Raw genomic sequence first — 9,517 nt, forward strand, 5'->3', positions numbered from 1 at the left:
GCTGAACCTCCATGCCTCATGGTTCAAGCGGATGGATGGTTCAGAACCCATTCGAGTATGCCTCATGACACCAACTGCCAACTAGTGTAAATGGTGTCATTCAAGATCAAATCGATGGTGCTGCAACGTATTTGGGCTACGGGACATCAAACACTCATATAAAAATAATACTCCTTACCTCTTTGGAGTCTCGCGACGACACAGATGCAATTTCGTTCCTTCGTTGGAGCGACACACCACGTCGCCAGTGAAAGTCCACACAGTCCCAACAATGGAGGTCGACCACCACCGGAAGAGAAAAAAAAGAAACATTGAGAGAGAGAGAGAGAGAGAGAGAGAGAGAGAGAGAGAGAGAGAGAGAGAGAGAGAGAGAGAGAGAGAGAGAGAGAGAGAGAGAGATGGGTAGTCTCATGTGGCTTCCCATCATAACTTTCTCATTTAATTCCCCCCTTCTTAGGGGAGTTTCAAATTCTCAACTCTCAAACCCCCATCCTACGTTTTTTTTGGTGGGTGTAAGCATTTCCTAAATTCCCCCCCTTACCTTCAGCAAAAGTTTCTCTAACTACCTTTATTGGTTGCTTTAGTGGTACCCCCACCTCATTTGGGGGGGATTTCCCATGTTTCTTGGAAAAGAGGAAGCAAAAAGGCCAACTCCCACACGTTTATTGTGGGAGAGGGTCTAGAAAGTAGGGGTTTAACTCACCCACGATTTTCCCTTTGTTTATTAGTTTTTTTTTCCACTTAAGTAAAATCGTCACTTTTTTGTGCAAAAAGATAATTTGGGCACATGGGGTTTTGAACTAGGGTCTTCAACATAAGGGGTAAGGAGCCCCACCAGTTGTGCTTCATTCCTTTTCATTGCAAAGTGTGTGAATTAAATTGTATATAACCCTTTCAGTTTCGTTCTGGATTTCATAAAAAAAATAATGCTTTTCACTTCTACGTGGGCGCACCATGGGTTTTGAATTTGGGCTGTGGCTCCACACAACTGTGTCCTACCACTACACCACACCACTGCTTGTTGTGTACTTTTGCAAAGAAATTTTCTTTATGTCCTATTGAGACGTTTACCCCCGTTGGTGGATCTCTCCCGTTGCTACGTGGATTTTTCTCCCATTTGTTTCAACCTTGCACCCTCTCACCTTAAATGTGCTTCGGATCTCACACTATTATCCCAGAACTATCAAATTTCCCCACTTGGCCTCGTGAACCAGGTCGGATCATCGAATCTCGCTAAAGCTCGGATCCAAGTACCCTTTCTAGTATTCATTACCGGGTTCGCTCTACTGGCCCGCAAGCCTCAAAATCATATTGAATATTTCATAAACCATATTATTTCACATAAACACACGTTTTTATTTCATTGAAAATTTCTTAAAATTCATGGGTTTTACATCCTACCCTCCTTAAAAAGGATTTCGTTCGCGAAATCATAAACATCAATTGACAAAAAGGTTATGGTATTTCTTAGTTAATGACACATCTTTTCCTTCAATGGAGTTGAATCAGCTTAAACTAAATTTTCAGTAGACTTCTTCAGGCAAAACTTAGCAATATGTCCTGGTTGCTCACATTTGAAACACTTTCCATTATAGAGAGTGCAAACTCCGAAGGGATGATCCTCATTGCACTGTCGACAAATTTGTTGAACCTTTGGCTATTACGATTTCCTTTGTTGTTGGCGGTTCGGGTAGCCTTCCTGCCGCATTTTCTTTTTTGTAGATGGTATGAACTCCCTTTCACTAGGATTTTTCTCATTAGTAGTCACCTTGATCTGTTGCTCGGGTTTATTCCATTGATTCTTTTGCTCTTTGACCCAGTCTTCTTCCAATAGGGTCGCTACTTCGATGGCCTCATCGAGTGATTTTGGCCCTCGGGTGAACACCTTGGTTCTCAAAGCTGGCTTCAATCCACGAGCAAACTTCATTGCTTGATCCTCTTCTACGGTGTATACATTTGGGCAATATCGTTCTAGACAGCAAAACTTAGCGATATAATCCACCAGTGTTGTTGCCCCTTGTTGTAGGTTTAAAATTTTTTGCATCTTCTTACTACGTTCATGCTTAGGGAAATATGCAGAGTTGAAAACCTCAACAAACTCGTCCCAAGTAACCTTTTCATTCTGGAGCTTGACCACAGAGATCGTGTCCCACCACTTCTCAGTGTGGTCCTTCAAATGATAAGTACCGAAGTTCACCTTGTGTTCCTATGGAACATTCAGAACACAAACAATATGTTCTATCTCGCGTATCCATGTCTCTGCAGCTTTAGGGTCCGTCTTGCCCTTAAAAGCAGGAGGATCCATTTCCATAAAGCGCTTGTAAGTGACTGTACCTATGTTCTGCCTATCTTGGGCCACCTGTTGGAGGTTCGCACCCACTTGTTGCATTGCAATCACCTACTGTTGCACAACCTCAACAAGGTTGTTCACAGTGTCTATGTTATCGTTGCACCTGGCCTCCCATGCCATCTATCAGAACAGAAACATAATAATAGTTAATCGTTAGGTTACACAATCATGCTTGCTAAGTAATATTCCTGGCAATCTTTCATAGTTCTCAAATGCACGATGCACAATTCAAACAATGTCTCAATAAAATTTATTGGTGCAATAACTCATTCCATACATATATTCTTCGAACGACCTCAAGCAACACCGCATAAGGCCGCTATCGTCAGAAAATCACCATTCTAGACGACCCACGTTAGAGAATTTCCACTCTAACATGCTATCCAGAAATTACCACTCTGATATCATAAATAAAGAGTCATCACTCGAATGACATTGTTAGAAGATCATCATTCTAACGGCATTGCTGAAGAATCACCACTTCATTAGAGAATCATCATTCTAATGACATCGTTAGAGAATCACCACTCTAATGACATTGTTGAAGAATCACCACTTCAACAACATCATTAGGGAATCACCACCCTAATGACATCGTTAGAGAATCACCACCCTAACGGCATTGCTGAAGAATCACTACTTCATTAGATAATCATCATTCTAATGACAACGTTAGAGAATCACCACTCTAACGACATTGTTGAAGAATCACCACTTCAACAACATCATTAGGGAATCAACACCCTAATGGCATCGTTTGAGAATCACCACCCTAACGGCATTGCTGAAGAATCATCACTCCAGCAACATCATTAGAGAATCACCACCCTAATGACATTGTTAGAGAATCACCACCCTAATGGTATTGTTGAAGAGTCACAAATTCAACTATTTCATTAGAGAATCACCACTCTAATGACATTGTTAGAGAATCACCACTCTAACAACCTTCATTACAGAATCACCACTCTAATAGCATCGTTAGGAAATCACCACCCTAGCGGCATCATTAGAGAATCACCACTCTAACGGCATTGTTGAAGAATCACCACTCCAACAATCTTCATTAGAGAAACACCACTCTAATGACATCATTAGAGAATCACCACTCTAATGACATCATTAGAGCATCACCACCCTAATGACAACGTTGACATTACCAGGAATCACCATCTGAGCCAACTCAACTCACCACAATCCCTTTCGAGTGTGGTTGGGAGACAAGAATTCCCACAACGCTCTCTCAAAAACCATAACACCCAGAAGTCTAGTGTTATGTAGTCCCCAACTATGACCCTCTCAGGAGTCGATTGCCATCATCTGCAACCCAAAAGCCATTTGCTAAGCATATAACATCATTTACGTTCTCATCACCAAGAACAACCTGGGATTTACAACATCCTCCAACGAGGAACTCAAAGGTTCAACGAGCACAGACAAGGCTTTCGACTTCTATCCGAAAGATTATTCGGGAATGTACCCTTCATCAATGATAGGGTCACTAACATCTCCAACTAAGTTGGAAAAGAGAAAACATTAACTTAGAGCCTGATCTGATGACTCTTATCAAAATAATCATCGTTTCCAATGCGATTGGGATAATAATTTTAAGACTCGTTACGATTCACCAATCATTTTTGAGAAGGTAAAATGCACAAGCAGTCTCTGAGTTTCGGTCAAGAACTTCAACTCTCGCAGGAGTTTTAACGGGACTAGCTTGGGAAGCTACGCCCTCAAGCGCGTCCACATTTTTCTTCCAGAAAAATCTATAACGTACTTTAGGTGGCACTTATCTTCTATGTATCCTCTAATGGGTCACATGATGTAAATTGTCGCCCATCAGCTGCATTGTAGTAGCCTGCCGGCCTACCACTTCGGCTAGGTTATGTAGCATCTCCATAATATCATTGCAACGGTTTACCCAAGCCATTTGTTTGGGCAATAAAAAGGCCGTTACAACCTTAGTTATAAATCCATGAAAATATAATATGCAATTATATGTTTTTATCTCTACATTAAGAAAACAACATTTCTACATACTTACAAAGCCATCACGGTCACTGAAAGAGCCAAGATCTCAGATTTTTCAGTCCTGCTCTGATACCATAACTGTAACGCCCCAACTTTTTATAGTAAAAATTTTGGAGTAAATATTTTTTTTTTGAAATAGCGGAAGTGACAAGTCCAAGCGTCGGGCGAGTTACAGGTAAGCCAGAGAGGTGATGAAATCATTTCATCCATTTATTAAATCATTAAGTACATCTCATAAATGGAAATACAAATCTAACTATTCAGAGTTTAAACAGAAAATACTAAAAAACTGAGATCTCTCGACTACTTCCAAATACGACGCCACGATGCTCCAATTATGCGTTACCTGAAAATTTTTAATGCAGAAGGGTCAGTCTCCCCTGTCTGCGTAAGAAGGATTATATTTATATGTTGTGCTCAGTGTCTTGTGTACAAATATGTTCAACATTTGCAGATATCATAATTGTAAAGTTCTAGGCAATATAACTTGCTAAGAAGGAAAATTCTACTGAAATAGGCATGCTTTCTACTTTGCTATGAAACAAGAAAATACCAGGTGTGTGTTCATTCTTACATGCACTATGTGTTTTTATCATTTACAAGATCCACTACAAGGATTACAACATTTATTCATAAACATCTACGAGAACAATGTAAACTTTTTATGTTTATCTTTCCATTACCCTATGAGTACGCATAGGCATTCAACATCGTATCCGACCCTCTCCAAGGTAGACCATGGATCCGGTAACATACACTGTTCTCTCAGGTGCACCCAAAGCTTGAAGAATCCAGTAACATACACCTTCTTCCAGGCGTACCCAGAATCTCAAAGGTTTTTATAATTATGTATACATTTAACATTTCTTTAAAACCAGGTGCGAGTCATCGCACAACGAGGGGTCCGGTAACATACACCGTCTTTCAGGTATACCGAGAGCCTCACAACTTTATGATGTTGCATACATTTTCATTTTTGTTTATTTTCCTGTGCGAGCCATCACACCACAGGGATTTCCAAAAATCCTAAACCCGACTCGGCTTACATACTTGTATGCATTTTAAGATTCGGGTGCCATAAACACCATTAACATAGCATTTCTCGAAACATGGCTCGACTTGGAGCCCACAATTACATATTTGTTTATGAGCTATGGCATACACGTTTGTACCCATAAACTAAGCCCCATTTGCGGCAAGCTTTATTTATCTTATATATGCACATTTCTTTATTTATGTACACACAGATTGAAGTCACATGGACTTCATGCCACATTGGGCTGCCCTAAGCACGCCCGTGTCATGGTCATGTAGCCGCCACCTCAAGGTAATGCCAAACAACAAGGGGTACTAATTGTTGCTTGTGCTCGAGGAGAAACCCATCCTCCACTTATGCGTGCAAGGCCCAACGAGCACCCGAATGGGGTTACCCACTCACTGTTGTTTCTACATCAATGGTGCAACACAACTGTCTAATCTAGCAGGTCACGACGGACCCCTATGGCTGACCCTCCATTATGAGTAGTGGCCAGCGCCATTGCCACAACATTCCTGAACCCCAAGGCTAGAGAGAGACGGAACCCCTCGATTTAGCCAACTAGGTTTGCACAAAGGCAGCCCCTGCTATTGTCTGACAAGAGGGAGCCTACTGGCCTCAACCGGTTCTCAGTAGATCCATGGAGTACCGCCTGGGACCACGGCTTTGAAGCTGCAGTCACACGACACCAGCAAGGCCCGTAGCCCACGCCAGACCCGTGGTGCCCTGCTGGATCAACGAGATGATGGTCTGGCCAACATACATCGAGCCATACTAGGTGCAGATCCAGTTCTGCATCTTAGGAGCTGCATCTGCATCATACAGCATTGTTAGACTTAGGTTAGCTGATTTGTGAATTAGTTTGAAATTTTATTTAATTGTTTTCTCCTAATTAGAATTTGTTTTACTAATTTCTTGAAAATTAGACTTAGTTTCATTTATAGTTTGCATTATTAGAATAAATTACTAACTTTTCATTTTCCTTTGTTTTTAGGTTGAAAAGCATACTCGTTTTGCCAGGATTCATTGTCCAAGTGCGAAGATTGTCTAATCGGCGAAAGGACCAAAATACCCTTGGCGTGCAACTGAAGATTGAATTGCTTTTTCAATTCTTTTAGGGATTAATTATAGTTGTATTAACTGTGTAATTGTAGATTGAGATTTGTAATTAATAAATTAAATTTTGAGAAATATTCTGAGTAATTCCTATTCCCTGAGGATTCGATTCGTACTTACCACTTTGTGGAAAATCGGTTTTTATATCTTTGGTTGACGATTTTCCAAAGCTTTTATTGAAAATTATTGTTTTAAAAATACCATTTGCAAAAGATCAACCAAATTTTGGCGCCGTTGCTAGGGAACGCCGAATTACTTATTTTATTTCTTAGAGTTTGATTTATTAATCTGTTTTAGTTAGTTACTTAGTTGTTTTATTTTCTAGTTAGTAGGATTAGTAAGTGAATATAGGATTAACATAGTTAGTAAATATAGGATTCACGTACTGTTCTTTCTAGGATTCACTTTATATTCATTCTGCAAGGAGCGATTAGACAGGTGGGTTTTAGAAAAACTTAGTTTGTGATTTTCTGTATTTAGCTTTTAAGTACTTTAGAGCAGTTTAATTTGTTATTTCATTTACTTAGTTAGATAATTCTGACATAATTAGTTTAGCATATTTGTGTAGTAGTTGTTGTATTTGTGTTATTTACATTTTAGTATCTGTGTTAGTTTAGATTGAGATTTAGGTCATGTGCTTACATCTGGTCTTAGTACCAGTGTATGCAGGGGCGACGAGGTCTAGGAACACCATTACATCCATTTGTTGACAACCCAGAGAGAATTTTACATTCTCATTGAAGTTCGACAACAATGGCTGACATGGATCCTCCACCTCCACCCCCAGTTCATCCACATCCTCTGCGGGAATACTTCATTCCCACAGATTATGTCCAAGCATCCTGCATTCAGAGACCCGATGTAGGAGCGCCTCACTATGAGATTAAGGCCAACATTATTCAGATGCTCCCATCTTTCTATGGCCTTAGTCACGAGGATCCCTACCGGCATTTAGATGAATTCCTCGAGATCTGTTCTACTATAAAGATACAAAATTTCGATGATGACGCTTTGAGGTTGACTCTATTCCCCTTTTCATTGAAGGACAAGGCCAAGTATTGGCTAAAGTCCTTAGATTCTGTAGAAATAGAGTCCTGGGATCAGTTGCAGCATGAGTTTCTTAGGAAATACTTTCCCATTGGTCGTACGAACCAATATCGTAGAACCATCACTGGCTTCGTGGAGCTAGATGGTGAGCACTTCCATGAGACCTGGAAAAGAATGAAGGATCTCCTCAGGAAATGTCCCCATCATCAGGTGCCGAGATGGCAACTGGTGCAAAGCTTCTATGATGGATTGTCTGACAGGAATCGTTAGATGATCGACTCTTCATGTAGGGGGACATTCATGTTGAAGAGCGAGGATGAAGCATGGAGGTTGTTTGATACATTGGCCGAGAATTCTCTCCACACCTAGCATTCAGAAGAAAGCTGGTGTTCTTGAGATTGGTCCATCTACTGCACTACAGTGCAAGGTAGATATGATTGCTCAGAAGTTGGACCAGCTTCTCTCAGGACCACCTACGACTCAGCAGGTGTGTACTCTATGTGCCAATCTGACACATGATATCACTAAGTGCCCTTTGGCAGCTCAGTACCCTGAATTTATTCAAGAACAAGTTCAGGCAGCTCAGGGTTACGTCAGACCGCCGAATAACCCATTCTCATCTACATATAATCCGAGTTGGCGTAACCATCCCAATTTTTCATGGAAGAATCCACAGTCTTCCATGCAGATGCCTACATCCTCTCAGCCAGCTCGGCCACCATCTTTTCCTCAGACATTTCTGAGGCCGAGCTATTCTCAGTCTTCTTTATTTCCTCCCTCGATTCAGCAGGAGTCTGCTCCGCAAACATCTTTTGAGGAGAGACTTCTCTAGGCATTCCAAGAGGTGAAAACCTCTAATCAGAATGCCTTTGAGAAGTGTATCCAGATCTTGAGCTCACATACGCAGTCCATTGCGAAGTTAGAGTCGCAAATGGGACAGTTAGCAGAGGCTATTAGTAGGAGACTCGAGGGTACATTGCCGAGCCAGGCTGTCATGAACCCAAAGGGCAAGAACCAGATGACTGAAGGTCTGTTTCATACTAAGACACAGCAGCAGGCCAAATCTGTTATGGCCCTGAGGAGTGGATGTGAGTATCACGTTGAGAGCAAAGAGAGAGAGAGTAGAGAGAGGATAGAGGAGCCAGAGACCATTGTTTCACCTTCGTCGGCTCAACCATCATCACCATCCCCACCATCATCTTCATTATCTTCATCATCTTCATCCTCAGTGCAGAAGAAGGATAGGAGTGAGCCCTCTCACAAAGAGGAGGAACCACCCGAGTATATTCCCCCACCACCCTATCCCAAAGAATTAGAGTCTCTCGGATTTAGACGGAAACAGAGTGCGAAGATCCAGGACATGCTTGACATCTTCAAGCATGTGCAGATCAACTTACCTTTGCTTGATACGATTCAGCAGGTGCCGGCATATGCCAAATTCCTGAAGGAGCTATGTACGCAGAAGCAAAAATCTAGAGAGAGAGTTCTAACAGGGTCCATCTTACTGAGCAGGTGAGTTCATTACTTCAGCATCAGACACCACCAAAGCTCAAGGACCCTGGAGCCCCGATCATTGCTTGTACCATAGGGAACATCCGGATAGAACGCGCATTGCTCGATCTTGGAGCAAGCGTGAACATTCTGCCCGGGTATTTCTTTGATTCTTTCGGGCTTGGAGAGATGAGATCGACTCCTATTACACTTCAGCTGGCAGATTGTTTTGTCAAGGTACCGAGAGGTGTCTTGGAGGACGTGCTAGTTAAGGTGGATGATTTTTACTTCCCCGTCGATTTCATCATTCTGGATATGGAAGGAGTGGATAGCCAGCACCAGACTCCGATAATTTTGGGCAGACCATTCTTGGCAACTGCCAATGCGTGCATCAACTGTAGGACTGGAGCCATGGATCTCTCATTCGGCAATAGGAAGGTCAAGCT

This window comes from Nuphar pumila, chromosome 6 (genome assembly GCF_984573655.1).
Source record: "Nuphar pumila chromosome 6, dmNupPumi1.hap1.1, whole genome shotgun sequence".
Lineage (NCBI taxonomy): Eukaryota > Viridiplantae > Streptophyta > Magnoliopsida > Nymphaeales > Nymphaeaceae > Nuphar > Nuphar pumila.